General features: G+C 42.1%; 1 protein-coding gene and 1 pseudogene across 11 annotated transcripts in view; one reads left to right on the forward strand and one right to left on the reverse strand.

The window, feature by feature from the left end:
• Positions 1 to 20,119, reverse strand: part of CWH43 (cell wall biogenesis 43 C-terminal homolog) — a 106,070-nt gene extending 85,951 nt beyond the window's left edge. For 3 of the 11 annotated variants that reach the window (XM_088789772.1, XM_088789748.1, XM_088789759.1), the window contains exons 1-2: positions 14,200 to 14,334; positions 13,285 to 13,468 (exon numbers count right to left, since the gene is read on the reverse strand). The gene's annotated coding sequence lies outside the window, so the exon portion shown is untranslated. Of the gene's footprint in view, positions 1 to 225; positions 382 to 7,573; positions 7,762 to 13,284; positions 13,469 to 14,117; positions 14,179 to 14,199; positions 14,335 to 19,956 lie in introns of those variants that run through there. The other 8 variants (XM_088789749.1, XM_088789763.1, XM_088789768.1 and 5 more) reach the window with 7 other exon arrangements.
• On the forward strand, positions 14,079 to 16,205 carry LOC109452234 (DAZ-associated protein 2-like; annotated as a pseudogene).
• Positions 20,120 to 20,239: the final 120 nt, after the last annotated feature.

The raw sequence follows: 20,239 nt of genomic DNA on the forward strand, positions 1-20,239 counted from the left end.
GCCTTCCTGCAAAATGAAGTCAGAGATGAGAAACAGAGTGAGAGAGTAGGAGAATTTCTGCAGTGCCCAGACAGGCGCTGGTGTGTACAGCCCTTCCTCTAGTCCTATGAGAGACCCCAGAAACAGTATCAATATAGGAACCAATATATCCTCCTCTGCCTATAACCAGTTGAGCTGGTTTTCTGTAGCCTAGAACTGACAGAGCTTTGATAAACACACTGTTACCTTTCCCAGGAACTGAGAATTCCCTTGGTTTTCAGCCATGTCCCTAGTATCTTCTTGGCCTGATTTAGCTCACAACTTCCCCCAATGAACTCCTTGAATTTGAACCATATTGCCATGCAGATATCCATCTCTTGAATAATGCAGAAACAAATCACCCTGAAAAAACAATGGCACCATATGCTGGTTAAAATAAGTAGGGATACTGATTAAATACACACAGAAGAGTGATACCATGCACATACCACACACTAATGATTTATTATCTATGTGCAGAAGTGGCTAAATCCCAGATACAGGATGACAAATGAGGGGACTATGCGGTGCCAGCTGCTTCTATTTCAGTTTGGAATCTGTCTTCATGGAATTTCTGCCTTATTATCTGGTTTCACTCTTAGGACGGCACATTTTGTGTATGCCGTTACAGAATGTGGGCTGACTACTGACTTTCCATATAAGTTTATGCCAGGATTTCTCGGCAGTGGTACTATTGACCTTTTGGACTGGATTATTCTTTGTTTTAGGAGCTGTCCTATGCATTGTAGGGTGGTTAGCTGGCCTCCACCTACTAGAGCACCTCCCCCATGACAATCAAAACTGTGTTCAGGCATTGCCAAGTATTCCCTGGGGGAGAAAACTGCCTTTAGTTGAGAACCCTGATTTAGACTGATTACCAAGTTTGGGCATTTTGTCTTTGGAAGATGCTTTTGTCTTCCATCATTGTCCTCAAAACACACACGCTAGTTCACCAGCTTTATATCTTTAGACTCCAAATAATTGAGAATGTTTCTCTAGCAACGGCTGCATTTGGGCCATTATTTCAGATAAGTTTCTGTAACTCATTTTATACACACACACACACACACACACACACACGCAAACACATGCACAAATATCTTTCTGTGCATTCACTCTCATAGGTCCTCTGATTGGACTAATCCATATTTTATGATTTCCTCAGTCACAGTAACTATAGTCTGTAACAAAGACTTCAATCAATGTCTGATGTCAGCACCCATTTTTTTCACAAAACTGATCCTGCCGCCATATTTACTCCTGCACAGTCCAGATTGAAGCCAACTCTCAACACGAGCTCGTTCTCTACTAAGGTTGCCAGATCTAGAAAATAAAAAATGTCAAACACCCAGTTCCGTTTGAATTTCAGATAAACAATGAATAATCTTTTGGCATAAGTATGTCCCAAATATTGCTAAAACATCCTACAATGCCCAAGACAGCCCAACAACAAAGGCTTATACAGTCATATACTGCATGAGATATACTCGCGTTGTATCTGGCAACCTTACATCTCTCTCCACGCTGCCTTGAATCCAGCTGACTTGCGTCATTCTCACTAGTCTTTCCCACCTCCTGCTAGCACCACAAAGACGTGCCCTTGTCCCAAGTTGCGCTTGTGGACAGTGTGCTTGTCAGGTTCTGAGTTACTCAGTGCTTCCGTGTTTTACCCAGGGTCTAATCGGGAAACCAGAAACGAACTGGAATTGTAATGTAGGGAATTAGTTATACTGATGAGGTAAGAGGTTTGAAAACCACGTGGGAAACAATGGAGTAACTCACAGATTAGCAAAAGCATGCAGTTTATTCCCACCAGTAGGCTGGAGGGACAAAAGGAGGAAGTGGACGTATCGGAGGTCACAACTTGGGGTCACCTGGCAGAAGCTGGAACTTGAAAGCAGGCTAATCTAGCAGAAGCAGGAGACCAGAAGACATTCAGTCCCTGTCTCCACCCAAGGAGAAAAGGAGAGGGAGGAGTACCCTGGCTCCTCCCACCAACCAATTTCCTCCCCGGTGCCTCCAATTTGCCGAACCCAGCCAGAAACCAGCCAAGGGACCTGGGAACTACAGCCAGTGCAAAGCAGTTTGAGTCCATTGAACGTGACTTTCAGAGTCCCTTCTCCTCTTGTCAGGGCTGGCTGTCTCTTCTAGCTTCATGGAGCACAGAAGAGGTAGGATCTTCCTGTCTTTAGGATTCAGATGAAGTCTTGGTAGCTACTGCCCCACTCCCCAGTGTTTACTCTAAATTTACTACTGAGAAATTCTGATTTTTTATATATATATATATATATATATATATATATACTGGTTTCCTACACTCAGTCACCTGCTGAGTTTGTGGTGATGAGTCACACTTTGGCTATTCTAAGTCCTATTCTTTCCAGTTCTGCAATTCCTGTATGTTGGTGTCTAGAGCTATTCACAAATGTTCTGGCGGTCCATCAGTAGGCACATGGCAGCATTGCACACCCCACCTCCTTTGAAGTCAAGTGTGACCATGTCACTTGCATTGGCCGGTGAAATGCAAGCAGAAGAAATACGTGCTGCTTCTAGTTGAAACTTTAAGACAAGGTACATAATTCACCAATTTTCCGATTTCTGCCTTAGGAATCATGAAAGTATTTGTCAAGATGGAACATAGGTTTCTATTAGTTTTCTACTGCTCTTGTAACAAATTACCATATACTTACTGGCTTAAAGCAATACAAATTTATCATGTTATAGAAGTCCAACACTGCTCTTGCAGGGCTAAAGTCAGGATGTCAACAGGGCTGTTTCCTTCTAGAGGCCACAGGGAAGAACCCATGTCCTTGCCTTTTTGTGTCCAGAGGCTGCCTGCCCTCCTTGGCTGGCGACCCTCCCTGAGATCACTCTAAGGCTTTCCTTCCACGGACACCTCTCTGATTACTCTTTTTGACCTTCTTGCCCGCCTCTTACAAGGACCTTTGTGAGTACATTACATTGTATAATCTGCATAATCCAAAACAATCTCCCCATCTCAAAATCCTTAACTTAATCACGTCAGCAAAGCACCTTTTGCCATGTAAGGTAACAAATTCATTCTCAGGTTCTTGGGATTAGGGTGTCTTTGGGGGCCATGACTATGTCTACCACAGTCCCTGAGAGATCTCAATGAGCAGAGCACCACCTGCCAAGCTGCATTAGACATGCAGTGTCAGTGAAAAACAAACTTTTACAACATTAAGTCACTAAGATTTAGGGAGCTGTCTGTTACTGGTGCACAATTCAGCCCACATTTATGGCCCTGTTTCTTTTCTGTCTCCTGTCTATATTTTGCAAAGTTTAAAATAGCATAAAGTATTAAATATGACTATTTTCTGCATAAAATACATTTTTAAAATAGTATGCCATAAATAATCAATTTATGAGCAAACCAGGGTTTGATTTTCTTGTTTGTTTGCTTGCTTCTGAAGAACAGTAACTTTAGATCTGTAAAGTGAATTTAAAAATAAATATTGCACATATTCAATTCCCTAACAGGATTCTTCCCTGAATCTGAAAAGTCTCCACAGAGTCCCTTTGTTCCCAAAAACCAACAGGTTAGCAATGTTGATTTACTTGGATGTTGAACCAGGTGAAAGTAAGAGAGAAAACACTCATTGAAAGATTATTAAATCTAGCCCTGTTTCTCATAAAAGTTTTAGGGGAGTGGACAGAGGGGAGGGGTGATGGTAAGGGTTCCTGACAGTTGAAATGGAAACACTTATCTGAGTGTCTGAAGTATAACGCTTTCCTTAATTCCTGTAATTATGCCTTAGGTCACACAAAGTAGAGTAAATGTTTTACAGTCTTGAAGTGCAGACTCCAATCTGGCCTACCACCCACACCTCATTTTCATAAGTCAGATGGACATGTAGACGTGTTGGTCTCAGTCCAAATCAGTAATCTCCAGCTTTTTGGTCATGCTCTCTAATCAGTAAAAAGTTTTTAGTACATGCTTCCAATATGTGTACCTCCCAAGGTGCTATGAGCACTATAATAAATGCATGAAAAAGAAAATAAAAAGATGCTATCAAGATGAAATAAATAATATTTTTAAATGCCTTGCCAATCATGATGTTATCATATTACATTAGTTAATATTTCAAGACACAATATGCCCTTAAGGAGAGATTGGCATTAATGATAGTAGATGTGAATCTAGTAGATGTAAATCCAAGTTGTAAACCATCTTCTTGATAATTTTGAATATTTTTGTCAGACTTTTGTCAGATCTGATTTTATCCTCATTATTTTAATCTTTTAATGTGGTTGGCAAAGAGTTTGTTCTTTCTAGGAGTAAACGTGTCTGATCTATCATTTTGTTTTTGTTTATTTGCTTGTGTTTATGTTGTTTTCACTTCAGCTCATGGTTTCTTTGCAGGAAATATGTCTATTTTATGGGAATGAATTTAATTAAAACCAGAGACTATTACCTAAAAACAGTTATGATAATACAGCTGGGCACATATAGGTTATAATATGTCATCCTGTGCTGAAAGCAAATAAAAGAGGAAACCACCATCAGCCCCTCTGTGTTCTGGCACTCTCACTCTTTTCTTAGGTTGGCTCTGTGCAAAGTAAACGTGACACTTGGATCAAGTGAGGCTGCCGTGTCAATTGTGTATTTAATATTATAATGTTTCTGGGATGCATGTGTCATAGTCTGTGGAGCTCTAATATACTTGTAAATAACTGAAATGTAAGTTTCTAAAAAGGCTGTCACAAGAGCAATGAATTTAGGTATGTGGCAGAAGAACCATTATTCTATTCCATTAATATTGCATTATAAAACAATGCTCCCAGAGAGGCTGAATAAATTTCCTAATCCACAGAGGTTCTTGGCAATTAGGACCAGAAACCAGGCCAACACGCTTCTCATGACACCTCAAGATTAAGAAGGAGTAAATTCAGCAATTTCATGACTGAGTTAAGTCCTGCTGGCCTCCCTTTAGCATAGTGCTATGTAATGAGAGAAGAAGACTAAAGCCAATAACAAGGAGAAGAAATCGGAGGTGACAGGGCCAGCCCTGGAGATGGGAGAAGATTTGTAATTCTCTGCAAGATCCGAGTGTTAGGTCAGCTACGGGCATGGTCAAAGCGGCCAGGAGCCAAGTCATACCCCTCTGCCAAGTCAGACCCCTCCTCGCATGACGGAAACTGGGGCCCCTGGCATTTCCCGAAGAGGCAGCAGACCTTTGGTGCGATTACCAACTCCAGATGCAGCCGCTCGCGCCGGATCTGCGCTGGGGGGCCTGCCCATCTGCCACCTCACTCAGCCAACCCCCACCCCAAAAATCACATATATGCCTCCCTCGCTCTGCCCTGGACGTGACTTCACTGGCCTGTCTGCAGACAGGTGAACCTCGCCCGGGGGCACAGCATAAAGCACTCACCTTTCTCAACCCGCCTGACTCTCTTAGCTTCATTATCTCGCCGCAAGCCTTACACCGAGGGCAATGATTTGCCTTTCCACTGTATCTCGAGTTCATGTTTGTCTCATTGACAAGGATCTTTAGATATTAAGGTTCTCCTGAAAAGAATTCTTTTCTGCCTCCCCTACCAGATACTCGAGGACAATGTCACATTGATTATATTGATACATACTGATTATATTCAAGGACAGCCAGCCCAAAAGGTGTCTGGTGTAGCAATCTATAAGGAATGATAAAATGTTCCTGGACATGTAATAAGATGAAGATAATTATATTTCTCTCCTGGACCAGTAAAGTTCAATCAGGGAAGCAAGACCACCATGAGCATTATGGGGTAGAGTACTTATCATGGAATTACACCTATACAATTTTGGGAGAAACTGAGGAAGAAAAGGTCCAAAAAGTACCAGAGAAACGTCCTAACCAGCCCTGATGCAGGTGGACACGTCGGAGATTGTTGAGCTCTCAACAGCGGGAGAGGGACCCCAATGGAAGCTGGTATAGGAATGTCTGGAAGACTGTCGGCTCTCTGTGGCTTCCATCTCTGAGCTCACAGCAGAGCATCTCATGGTGAACTGGGGTCACGGCTGATCAGTAGAGCCAGCAGTCTGGAAAAAGAGCCAGGCTCAGAGTAGGGAAAACAAGAACCAAGTGGGACCCACTGGCACCTCTGCAGCTGTTCCTAACTGCCTCTACCCACCTTCATTCAAAATGAGATGGTTGCTGTTTTGTTTCTGTCTTTCAGGTACCACATATTTTCTTTCTTGCGGTGACCATAACTGTACACCATACAGAATTCTCCTATGTCTGGGTACCTGGAAAGTGAAGTTCCCATTTAGCTAAGTTGCCGTTGTACAAAGCCACCACAACTCCTCTCAGGGACATATACTATGTGGCTGGAAGCAATCGTTTGACAAGCTGCTGGGGGTAAAGCAGCTACCCAAGGCTCTAGCTCCAGGTACAATCCATGATTGCTATGCTGCTTTCTGAGGGTGAAGGGCTGTCTGCCTCCAGGGCAATTGCTTTGTGTGTGGAATATGCTATTTTGGAGGCAGACCTGAATCCCTGAGGGCGGGGAGGTGAGGCAGCAAGGTGCCCCCTGCAGAGTTTCTTCACTGTGTTAAACAACAACAAAAAATCTAACTTCCATAGCTGAAAGTCTTTTTCAAAGAAACAGTTTATTAGGTCATTGGTAGCAAAAACAACTAACAACAAAAACAGAAGACCAGTCCTGGAGTATAGAGTCTAAACCACCAGCAGCATAGCTAAGTAGGAAAGACATGTCCAATGTCCAGGAGTTTTGTAAGCGTTTTTGTACATCAGGTAGCCGGGAGAAAGATGCAACCTGAAAGGATTTCCATTAGCTATAGACAAAGGATACGGGAGAAGCTGAAGCGGGGCTGATTCTGGGATAGATGCAGGAGCATCTACAGCAGACTCTGTAAAAACTCCTGTGTAAATAAGAAGCAGAGGTTCCTGGTAGTGTACGGCGCCTGGCTATTCTCTCTTTGGGATAATCCCAGAAATAGTCACCTGAAAATGAATCATAAATTCCAACAGATATACAGGAATGTGAGCAGTCTTTTGTCAGAGCTGGTCCACAGCTATTAACAGACTAACTGTTCTGTCTCTTTCTCTCACTCTCCAACCACTGTATTTTAATTTAGAACATCACAGAATGTTTTCTTGTCAGCTGCCTTTGCCTAGCGCCTCCGGAAAGGAATGTAGCTCTGCTGACACCTTGATTTTAGCCAAGGGGTATGATCGGAATATTTGTGTCCTCCTCCAAAATCATATGTTGAAATCCTAACCCCCAGTGTAACAGTATTAGTGGGGGGCAGGGGAGCTTTGGGAGGTGATTAGGTCATTTGGGTGGAGTCCACATAATAGGATCAGTGCTCTTACAAAGGAGACCACACAGGGCTCCCCAGCCGTTTCTCCCACAAGACACACAAGGAGAAGTCTGCGACCTGAAAGAGGGCCGTCACCCTGGCATGCTCGCCTTCTGATCCCAGACTTCCAGCCTCCGGAACTGTGACAAATACATTTCTGTTGTGTATAAGCTCCCCAGTGTGTGGTTTTTATTATAGCACCCTGAAGAGACTCAGAAACCACCTTACCTGGCAGCCTGCTGCCGATGACTCACTGATACGAGGGTCCAAGAGGCCAGCCCACTTGTCTCAAGGGGAACACACTCTGTAGTGCAATTCACGGCAGAGCTCCCCGTGGGCCAGGCGGCACCAGCTCCGGCCCCGTCATGGCTTAGCTCCTTCAGCTGCTCTCTCCTCCTTTCCTCTCTTCCTTTTTCCTGAGAGCAAGCGTATCCTCAATAAATCATAGACACTTGAATTCCTGTCTTAGGCTCTTTTTCTAAGGACTCCCTCTCCAGCCACACTGGCCTTGACAAGAGAAAAATTCTGAGCTATCCCAAATTACATTACAGCAGGCCAGAGGGTGAGAGGAAGAGAGCGGAAACCAACAAAAGACTACTCACATTCCTGAAAGTATGTGAAAGCTTTGAATCAACGTCCAGGCAGTTATCTAAAGAAAACAGCCAACCACCAGGTGCCACTCTATCCTACTTATGCACCAACTCTCTGGACAGTTGCCCACAATCAATCCAGAAGTAGGAAATAGTTCTTCCTTAGAGACATGCACCCATCCTAGAATTGCCCTTGCTTCACCTTTTCCCACCCCCGAAGATATATAGCCAATGTAAATTTTTTCAAAATAACTTACATTTTTCTTCCAAAATCCATTGCATAAAAGAGCCCTGTCAGCTCCAGGATGGCAGACCTTTTGGTCTTCTCCATCTGGCCCTGTTGCTGGTGGTTTAGACTGTATGTTCCAGAACCTGGTCCTTTTTCTGGCTCAGTAAACCCTTTCTTTTAGGAAACTTTCAGAGCCAAAGGTTATTGTTTAACTCCCTCTTGCAGTTCCTAGAACCCTAGCATGTGCCAGCCTCAGGATCTTTGTACTTACCATTCCTTCTGCCTAAAACACGTTTACCCCAGATACCGGAGTGGCTGACTCCCGCAGCAACTTCAGGTCTTTGCTCAAATGCCACTTTTTAATTGAAGTCTTTTCTTACCACTCGTTAAAAATTACAAACCCACCTAACACTCCCTTTCTTGGTCTAACACCATTTAATATAATAATAACATGCACTTATATGGTGGTTTTAAGTATGCCAGGCACTCACTATTCTAAGTGCTTAACAGTCATTAAATGTAATTCTCATGACAAACCTACAAAAGTTTTATTAAACCCATTTTACTATTGAGGAAACTGAGGCCCAGACAGGTTCAGAACTTTCCCAATGGTCATATAGCTTGTAAGTGATGTAGCCTTGACCCCAGGCTATTCAACTCCAGACACTGTGCCACTATACTGCATTATCATACTGATTTATTTATTTACATTATTTACTTCATTTATTTTGGTTATTGTGTTCACCTCTCACTAAAATACAAGCTCTTTGAGGATATGGATTTTTGTTCAGTTTTCCGCTGTATCCCCTAGTACCTAGGGAAGTCCAGGGACCATAAGAGGCTTTCAAATATTTATTAAATTACATAGCTTCTGTGACTTTAAGCCCTCCCTTCTGGATTCAAGGGGAAAACAAATTGTTATAAGGGTAGATTGGTTATTCAAATTTCAGCCAACATCCAGAGTCATAAGAACCTCTTGAGTCACGTAATAAGTTGGATGCAATATATTTAAGGCACATGGTGGTTATTTAAATATTTGGTTCACATTTTAGAACCATGAGTACCATGCAGCTATGTAATTGTTGGCTAAAATAATCTCTGGCAAGTTCATGCTAAAGTCACTTTTTATTAAAATCTAGTACTGCTCCTTGGGACTTCAGGGAACCCCTGAAATAGTATGTCATCCAAGTTATGAACTACTTGAGAAATAAACAAACAAAAAAAGACACAGGGAAATCAAAATATCATGTTTACTACTAAGAAAGCTGATACTGTAGAATGTGGCTTAGATTTAGGAGCCAAATATTTTCCTAACACTAAATCTTGGAACTAAACCCTGGAACAAACTTACCCACGGATGACTACAGATTTGCCCAGGCAGGATCTTGGCCCTATAAACTCATCCCATGAAGGAACGGAGCAGGACACACGACTTCTGCAGGTATACCAGCTCCCAAGAAGACTCCAGAGGGAAGCACTGACTACTTTATCCAGAGTCTCCTTCTAAACTCACCAGTTAAATAAGTCACTGCATGTGCCCAAGAAAAGAGTGAGTGATAGTGCCGAAAGATGCCAGGAGTCTCACAGGATGGGTGTCCCTCTAAATAAAAGAAAACATTAAGGGTGGGGAATAACACTATACCTACTTGCAACACTATTCCCCATGGGCAATAGCACTACTCTTGAAGAAACTTCATTACATTTTTGTTTCATGAATGTGGTGTTACAGAATATGTAGTAGCCTCTTACTGCTACCATTTTGCTTCTTAATTACCATAGCTCAAACTAGATTTAAATCAAGACTTTTGCAACCAAAAGTGAAACTTCAAAGATAATTTGGTCTACTGTTCTCTGAGGCCCAGAAGGGTGGAACATTTTGTCCTATAACAGAAATGCAGGCAGGTCACCCAGAGCCAGAACTGGAATCCCTGTTCTCTTGCCTCTCCATCCAAAGACTTTATCTCTCCAGTGACCTAGTTTTCAGCTTGACCTCAAATTGTCGCTAAGGTCGAGAAGGAGAGGAAAGAAACTCTCAGCCCATAATAAGAACTAAAAACATGATATACATGTCTATCTCACAGCCAAGATTACAAAGTGGAGGTAAGAAGGTGAGGTGTTCCAGGGGAAGACAGCAAGCCTTTCTCTAAATGATGTAAAACGAGAGCCTCATCCACTCTCACTCACTGTAGCTTTCATGATGTGACACCTCGCAGTAAAATTTCCCATCTGTTAAGTCCAGGGTGCTAGTTAACTAAGTCTGTCTCTTTAGGGAGACTTAGCTTTTAACTGTCACGAAATGCAAGAGAATTGGATAGCTTTTTCGTGACTGTAAACGAAACCTAGCCATATGAACATAAACCCCAGTGTCCTAATGATTTCTGTTTTAAATTATTTACGCACAGCTCAAACCTCCTAGGCATTGTTAAAAATAAAGCCTACGTTTCTGTGAATCATATGAGCTTTGTCTCAATGAATGGTAAAAGAAATGAGTGCCATTTTCAGAAACTCGAAGGAGAAGAAAATCTTATTTCAGGATTCTTTCAATTCCTATAATGCAATGTGTATGTGTTAAGGCTGTAAAATAGGACTCAAATATCAAGATCACAGATCCTCATGTTAGCACACAGAAATAAAGAATACATTTATCATTATAAATAGATAGTATAATAATAGCAATGATTTTTAAATTCTATATACCTGTAATTACTGCTGAAGGTATCCAATTTATTTGTTTATCCCAATGCTTTGTAATATGAGCAGCTAGTGTTATAACTTAAATTATAAAAGGTTTAGGTAACTGTCTGTGGAGAACTGTCAACTGTTTTACAATTCCTTCAGAACTACTTGCCTGTGTAACATAACAAGCAGCAAACCTGAGCCGTGAACTGTGAGTTGGGTGTGCATATGGCTATATTGTTCCAAGACCCGGGTGCTGCTGTGTGCCTGCCTTGGGCTTCCCAAGTAGGTCAGGCCACTGCAGACTCTGTTCTACCCTGCAGCATGAGAGCAGTTCGGTTGCTAGGGGGGAAAAGCCTTACCTGATGAACTACAGTCTCTCCCAGCAAATTCAGGTCACTGTATTAATGGAAATGAACTGTGGTGTTCCTTTTTATTGAAATGTATGAAAATTGTCGCAACCAGGTATCTATAACAGAGAAAAATAATCCACCGGCCTGGCAATCCTGAATCATTAAAGGTACTGCCCCATATTCATTAAGTTTGCCTAGAATAGATGATGTTTTGAAAATATGTAGACGAATGTATGCATTGGTTGTTTATGTATTGTTTTTGTAAGGAAGTACCTCCTTTCAAAGAGAGGTGTTTGGGGTGGGGATCGGTTCTTTTTTCTGGAAGAGTCCAGCTTTAGTTCAGACTTCCATTCTTTAGAGAATTAGAGAATTAGGATGAGTTTGGGGACCTTTTTTCTTTCAGGAAAAGCAAATTAACTTATAGGGCTACACTTCTCAAAAGCTAGGCTAGAATGCTGCCTAATCATGGAAGAAGGACTTATCAACTCTAACTGCTAAACTCAGCAGGGATTTTGATATTTTGTGCCCCTCAGTGTCCCCAGAAACTAGTTACTGAGCCTGAAGCTTTGTAAGTGCTCAATAAATATCGGTTGGATGAAGAATGAATCATTAATTCTAAATTTCAAGCCTGCCTTTATTACAGCTGCCAATGTGATCTCGGGCGTTTTTAACATGTCAGTGTGTCAGTTCCCTCAAGGGAAAGAGGCGTGAAAGAATCTCGGGTTGTGAGAAGTAATGAGACTTCTCAGGTAAGGCACTTTAACACAGAACTTGTCATGCAATATCAGGGGATTTGAAATCATTTATATGTGCACATATCTCTTTTGAGGTATAATGTAACTGCATCACTTTGTTCAAATCTTCAAAATAGTCTTTGTTATACATTTTTAGTACGAGAAAATCCCCAAGTTAAGTGTACCATAGTGTAGAGAAACACCACGCTGAACTTCATAACAGTCAATGGTACAAATACCACATGTATAGAACACAAAATTTAGATGAACTGAAATGATAAGATAAAATAAAATCCAGTTGCCAAAAACAAAAATCAGAATATCAAAGATCCCTGAAATATTCTTAACCCTAATGAGATTTCTCTGGACTCAAGTCATTTTGCAGTGAGGCATTCACAATATGACCCCATTAACTCAGCTTAGAAATTCTGGGGCGCCATGAGTGGCTGCATCAGACACTCAGACAATAAATGGGAACCAATTTTTTTTATCTGAAAATTTGCCTTAATTTGGTTCTAAAGTCATCAGGCTTGTGAAATGCATCCTGTTCCTTGCCCTTCCCCCCTCCTCCATTTTAAACAAACTATTGTTTATAGTACAGTTTGCTTTGCTATCCTTTGTTCAAACAAGCTGAGTTTTTCTGGCATCAAAACAAATTTGGGTTTGGTTTCTGTATGAAATGACAACCTATGAGGAGGGTCCAAAAAGCACCCTCCACTTTTGCCTGAGGAGATGCAAAAGCAGAAGTAATGGGATCTGTGCTTGGGGCCCACAGGGGGTTCAGAGGATCCTTGTGAAAGACTAGTTAAAAGATGACAAGTGAGGAGAAGTGCAAGGAAAGAAGGAAATTGTCTGACTGGCTTTCTGTCCTGCACCATTGATTCAATGGAGATTGGCAGGAGGGAATGGAAGACTAGGGTTGAGGGCGGGATGTGGGACAAAGGATGGAAAAGAAAAGGCAGACCACTAATGCATTTCATTTACAACAAGTAATATAAATCAAAGACTTAAAGGCAATTAAAGACCAATCAGAATAATTGGGCAACTTTAATTCTTAAGAAGATGGAAGTTCCCTCCAAACCTAATTTGATGTTTTATTACTAAAAGCAAAGACCAGTATGATACAGTATTACTCTAGAGGAATTAAAGGAATATCCTTAGGGCTGCTTCACCCACATTCATTTCATGAATAGATACCTCCCCTACCATGAAATGCTTTAGGGGGTGGGGGGTACTGCTACCATGACATGGTTCCTTATTAAGTTTGAAAAATGCCTGAAAGTTGGGGCACCAGAAAATCACCTCAGTGACATGTGTCTACACTGCACCTTCATGTTAATATGACTAAAGCAGTTACCTTGTGAGAAGTGCTGGAGGTATGTGATTTCGTTCTCGGCACAGAGGTAGCCTTGGTCCTTCATCAAATGGCATAGCCATCATCTGTGAGACCTTGACAAAACATTCAGGTGCACCTCAAAGGTGAGAGATTCCACTGGACAACTGTCCTGACTCTCAGCAAATCAGCACCATGAAAATAGAGGCTGTTAACAGAGGAAAAGAAAAGGTAAGGACCCCAGAGAACTCTATAAGATGCCTTTATAAATATATCCCTTCAAGCAAATCTGACACATGACAATTTAGGACTACAGTTTATCTTTGGATTTAGCAAAATACAAAGAGAGTAAATATGATTGTAACTATGTTTCAGGTTTTCAGTTAGATAAGTACGGAACTTCAATTAATACCCCAAATGGCTTTCTTTTTTTTAATGTTTCATGTCAATTTTGGATCTTTAGTACAGTTCTTTTCTTTCTCCTCATATAAACACAGAGAGCTTTTGACCTTTAGAAGCTATAAGGACTTTCCGACAAGTTACTACAGCACATTTATCTTTAATTCTAGAATAAACAAATCTTGAAGATTAAATGGGCGTGTATCAGAGAAAGTTTTAAATGGCTAGGTTAAAGTTTACAGTCATGAAAAATTATGAAAATCTTGTAAGGTCTGCCCTACCGAACTAATAGCCTCAGAAATGAGGACATTAATTGTTATGTTACCACACCATAATTTCATAAAAGCAAAACATTATTTAAAATATACGTATAGAAATGACCGTCCCTGATGCCAAGCCAAACTGGACCTGCAGCCAGCATGAACAGCAAAGGTCGATGTCCCATGCAGCCAACCCACCCTGGGCAGCCTCCTGGGAGTCCTGTGTCCCCTCAGACCTTGCATCTTCCTCAGGTTCCCCCTATACTGATGCCCAACCTACCTCCTCAGAGTTCTATCGTCTGAGCTTTGTGCACCCCAGGGCTGCCACCGTCCCCACCATTTCAAGTGCATTTCCTGATGCCTCTCTGTGTTTTTCCATGGCCCAGTCTGTGGTAGTTGGACCTTTACTTTTCACAGTCCCCGTGGCTTATTACCCAGTTGGCCCCATCTACCCACCTGGTTCCACAGTGCTGGTGGAAGGAGCCAGATTTGGAGCTGGGGCAACTCCTGGAAACATTCCTCCTCCACCCACTGGACACCCTCCCAATGCTGCCAGTGTGCAGTCATACAGGGAGCCAGTGTCCCCATAACTCAGCGGAAGGGAAACTTCTTCATGGGTGCATAGTCTCCTTCCACCAGCACTGTGGAAATAGGTGGGTAGATGAGGGGACACAAGGTTCCCAGGAGGCTGCACAGGGTGGGTTTGCTTTTACGAAATTATGGTGTGGTAACATAACAATTAATGTCCTCATTTCTGAGGCTATTAGTTCGGTAGGGCAGACCTTACAAGATTTTCATAATTTTTCATGACTGTAAACTTTAACCTAGCCATTTAAAACTTTCTCTGATACACGCCCATTTAATCTTAAAGATTTGTTTATTCTAGAATTAAAGATAAATGTGCTGTAGTAACTTGTCGGAAAGTCCTTATAGCTTCTAGAGGTCAAAAGTTCTCTGTGTTTAAATGAGGAGAAAAAAAAGAACAGAAAAAAGTTACTAAACTGTACTAAAGATCCAAAATTGACATGAAGCATTAAAAAAAAGAAAGCCATTGGGATAGTAATTGAAGTACAGACTTATCTAACTGAAAACCTGAAACATAGTTATAATCATATTTACTCTCTATTTTGTTAAATACAAAGATAAACTGCAGTCCTAAATCGTCATGTGTCAGATTTGCTTGAAGGGATATATTTATAAAGGCATCTTATAGAGTTCTCTGGGGTCCTTACATTTCTTTTCCTCTGTTAACAGCCTCTATTTTTGTGGTGCTGATTTGCTGAGAGTCAGGACAGTTGTCTAGTGGAATCTCTCCCCTTTGAGGTGTGCCTGAATGTTTTGTCAAGGTTTTTATCTTGTTCCTCCTTTTTCTACTTACTGTCTTTCAGATACTGTTCTGACGCTTAAAAGGGCAAGAAAACAAAGCAGGTCTGCAGGTTGTTACATAGCAGCCTAGAAAGCAGTCTATGAAGACTCGAGAGGGGAATGAGCAGAAATTAAGGACTAAAGGAACATTTTTGGATTATCTCTAGACTTAATTCATTTGAGTAATTCCTGGGTGAAAGACCACAAGTAACTGAGAGTAGAAAAACAACAGCCTACACAGCTTTCGTTCTGAGCAAGGACTAGGAATTGCTGGGCACAAGGCAACTTTGTGAAATGGATGCCAATACGCAAAGTAGGATTTTGGTTTTTGTCCAACAGGCTTTATCATATTAGGTGGGGCTTAGTGATACAAGTTCTGACTAGAGACTCCACAATCTTTCTACAAAGTGCAAAGCAGTCAGGTGTAGTTGTTAGACGATCCACAATGGAAGACTAGTGAGTTTTAAATTCAACTTGTTGCTACACAACTTGTAGTTACAAACAGCTTTTGAATCTTTGTTCAAAGACAATTCATTTGAATGTGTTTTACATGCTCTGGAAATAGCCCTCGAAAACCTTTATTCAAGGTAGTAAACAAAAACTGTTTCTACGGCACTATTAAAATAGACAGGATAAGTATGGAGAGTCCTCAAAAAATTAAAAATAGAACTACTTTATGACCCAGCAATCCCACTTTTCTTTTAATCTGAAGAAATCCAAAACACCAGTTCAAAATGACATATGCACCCCTATGTTCACTGCAGCACTATTTACAATAGCCGAGATATGGAAGCAACCGAAGTGTCCATCAATAGACAATGGGATAAAGAAGAGATGGCACGCACACACACACACACACACACACACACACACACACACACACACACAGGAATACTACACAGCAATAAAAAAAGAATAAAATCTTGCCATTTGCAACAACATGGCTGGACTAGCAATAAAAAAAGAATAAAATCTTGCCATTTGCAACAACCTGGCTGGGCATTACGCTAAGTGAAATAAGTCAGACAAAGACAAACACTGTATGATTTCACTTATATGTGGAATCTAAAAAACAAAATAAACAAAACAGAGAATCATAGACACAGAGAACAAACTGATGATTGCTAAGATGGGAAGGAATGGGGGACTAGGTGAAAAAGGGGAAGGGATTAAGACGTACAAATTGGCAGCTACAACATAGTCATAGGGGTGTAAAGTACAGCTTAGAGAATATAGTCAATAATATTGTAATAACTATGTATGTTGTCAGGCAGGTATTAGACTTATTGGGGAGGTCACTTCGTTATATAAATCTTTAACCACTATGCTGTACACCTCAAACTAATATAATATTGAATGTCAACTGTAATTGAAAAATAAAAGAATAAAATAAAAATAAATTAATTAAATCAATAAATCAATAAACAAACAAAATAGACTGGATACATTTCAAAATACTTTTGGCATTCATCTATTTACTTGCCAAATAGTCAACGTGCCTACTTTTGCTAGGCTCATGGGCAGGTTGCAGGGGTGAATTTCAGCTCACTTCACTAAGGTTCAAAGCAAGCCATATGCCTTTGTGTCTCCAATACAGTTATATTTGTTCATAGGCCCCCATCCACTCAGGAAACATATACCTTTGGTGGGGGCCCGGTGGGGAGGTGGGCCTTCTCCCTCGGGTTGGGAGCAGGGGTCTGGCACAGGGCAGAACCCGGCCCTTCCTGTCCCCTGCGACCACTAGTGTGATGTTCAAGTGAAAATCCACAGGGCCCCTTGAAAGCAGTGGCCCCAGTCCCAGCCCTAGATCTTCTGCAGACATGGAAGCTAAATGTTTACTGAACCTCCTCCCTCGAGGCATCCTGCAGCCTTTGGCCATGAGGTCCTTCCGCAGACCAGAGCTAAAGGAGGGAGTGAAGTGCTGGTCTCCACTACTCCAGGGCCTGCGCACCTCGGCTCCCGTCCCAGGTTTGCAAAAAGCTCCAAATCTTCCCTCTAGGATCAGTCCACTTCTTCTTCTCTCCGCTGGGGCTTTTATTTTCCCTACAACAAAATTCTACCTAGGGGTGATATTCTGGGTGTTTGTTTCATGCTTGATCTATGGACTCTCTTTTATCCCTATGATGGCTAACGTCATCAACAATCCTGGAGGTAAAGGCCCTCTTGGCGACTTTCTTGGAAGGGAGAAGACCTACTATTTGTTCATGCTGCTGAATGAATATGAAACATCCTATCTAGATTTCATATGGTTTTCCAGTCATAGACATGAAGGTGAGTAAGAGAGTCCCTGCCTTCAGGGATCTCACATCTTAGAATAGAGGTCAGTTAAATGTAGCCCCCAGGGGGGAATCCCTGCACCAGAGAGAGGCCAGGGAGGGTTTTTCTGGAGGAAGTGGCTATGAACACTTAAATGGCACTGCCTACCTATGTGCCAGACACTGTGCCCAACAATTATTTATACAGATATAGGTTTATAGTGGGGCTATCATCGGAACCCAGGCAATCTGGTTCCAGCGTCCATGTCCTAGTCTCTGGATATCGCCAATGAAACCCGAAGAGTAAGTACAAGTTCATTTCCCTAATGCTGAGGAAAGTGAATCAGGCGAGGAGGGCTGACGAGGGTAAGGAAGGGATTCCCGAAAATTCCCCTCAAAAGTAAATCTTTACTGACAACACCAGAGGATGGAGAGGATGTAAGAGTAACAGGAACTCTCATACATCGCTGGTGAGAATGCAAAATGGTACAGCCACTTTAGAAGACAATTTGGAAGTTTCTTCCAAAGCTAAACATACTCTTACCATATGATCCAGCAATCACACTCTTTAGTGTTTATCCAAAGGATTTGAAAATTTACATTCACACAAAAACCTGCACACAGATGCTCATAACAGCTTTATTCATAATTGCTAAAACGTGGGAGCAACCAACATGTCCTTCAGTAGTTGAATGGATAAACTGCTATATCCAGACAATGGAATGTTATTTATAGCTGAAGAGAAGAGCTATCGAGTCAAGAAAAGACACGGAGGAAACAAATGCATATTACTAAGTGAAAGAAGCCAATCCCAAAAGGCTACACAATGTATGATTCCAACTATACGACATTCTGGAAAAGGTAAAATAGAGACAGTAAAAAAAAATCAGTGGTTGCCGGGGCAGGGGGTGGGGGTGGTGATGAACAAGCAGAGCACGGAGAATTTTTAGGATACTCCAAGTATTCCATATGATACTATAATGGTAGATACATGTCATTATACATTTGTCCAAAGCCAAAGAACATACAGCACCAAGAGTGAGCCCTGGGGTAACAATGATGTGTCCAAGTAGGGTCACCAATTGTAACAAATGTACCACTCTGGTAGGGGATGGTGATAATGGGGGAGCATAAGTGGGGTGGGGGTGGGGGTAAAGGGATATTGGAAATCTCTGTATCTTCCTCTCAGTTTTGCTGGGAATCTACAACTGCTCTAAAAAATAAAGTCTTTTTTTTTTTTAAGTAAGTCTTACCCAACCTTCTATCAATTAGATTTTGATTAATAAACCTTTCTTATAACACGGAATTATGTCCTGCAAAGAGCTAAATCTGTGCTTGGATTTACACCCTGCTGTATTTTTTTACCGGAGAATCAAATTGCTTTCTCGTACCCTGACCCTAGCCAGGAGGGGAGCATGCTCTAGAGAGGCTTGGGACAAGACACCAGGACACGAAGATGACAACACTCTCTTGGAATGAGATCAAAATATCTGCCACAAGATATTACTGGCCTCTGCTTGACCACATATTCTCTCTGCTTCTCCAGGAGCATTCTCTTTTATGCACTCTAACGGCTTTGCATGTCGCAGGCTATGGCAAGCAGTTTTGGGATATTAAAGTACTGGATTTTCTTTCGGGATGTTTATTATTAGCATTCAGGAGTGAAATGAAGGCTAGGCCTCTTTCAAGGAAGACTGGAGACAACCAAATCACGTATAGTCATATTCATGCGTCTAACTTTCCCCATTGGGGCCGAAATTATGATCTCTGGGCCCTGCTTTGCCTCTTGCTGAGTCTGGCAGTCTGAATATTAAATCCAGATTAACCTAAAACAGCCAGAGCTCTGGGTCATTGGCCCGAAAGCTCAAGCAGAGCTGGCAACATGCCTCTCATGACAGCAGTGCCAGTTCATGAAGGAAAGCAGAACCCTAGCTTTTGAGTGACACCTCATTTAAACCTGACTGTTCTGCTTTTGTGAGATTTGACATTATTTATCCCTCAGAGAGGCAATGAGTGACTCAGGAGATCTTGTGATTCACAGAGCTTCTCACAGAGCTAGGCAGATGGTAAGTGGAGAGTTGGGACAAGAAAAAGGATTGCAGGAGGGTAAGGGCTGTGCTGGCCACCAAGATGTGTCCCTCCCCCCCCCCCCCAACCCAAACACACACACACACACACACCCGGGAAACCATCCAGAGCCCCTTTTACCCAGCAGAGAAGAGGTGCTTGTGAATGAGTCCTGAGCTCCCTGTAGCACTGATCGACCTTCCTATATGCACTTTGTTTTTAATCCATCCTAACTCCTTCCCCACCAGGTCTTGCTCTTCAGCCAGCCACACGACATAGCACTCTCTCCCACCTCCCCCAAACTGCTTGTCTGCATCCCTCTCCCTCCCATGCTGCCCAAGCTTCTGTACCTGTCTTTAAGAATGAGAGAAAGAGAGGGGTGGAGAAGCAGAGGAAGCCTGAAGCTCCGGCACATGCAAAAGCATGAGAAGGGAGAACCCCAGCCACTCCACAGGGCCCTGGCGGGCTTAAGTAGATGTACTAGAGAGACAGGCAGGAGCTGAATCATGCAGGGCCGGCTCAGGAATTTGGGTCTCGCCTGAGGACGGTGCAGGGCTACAGAAATAGAACAAGGTGGAGCCTGCCATGACCACTCTGGCACTTTCTAAATCAACCCCATTTTCATAGCATTAG

The sequence above is a fragment of the Rhinolophus sinicus genome, chromosome 1 (genome assembly GCF_057876585.1).
Source record: "Rhinolophus sinicus isolate RSI-liver-muscle chromosome 1, RSI-T2T, whole genome shotgun sequence".
Taxonomy (NCBI): domain Eukaryota; kingdom Metazoa; phylum Chordata; class Mammalia; order Chiroptera; family Rhinolophidae; genus Rhinolophus; species Rhinolophus sinicus.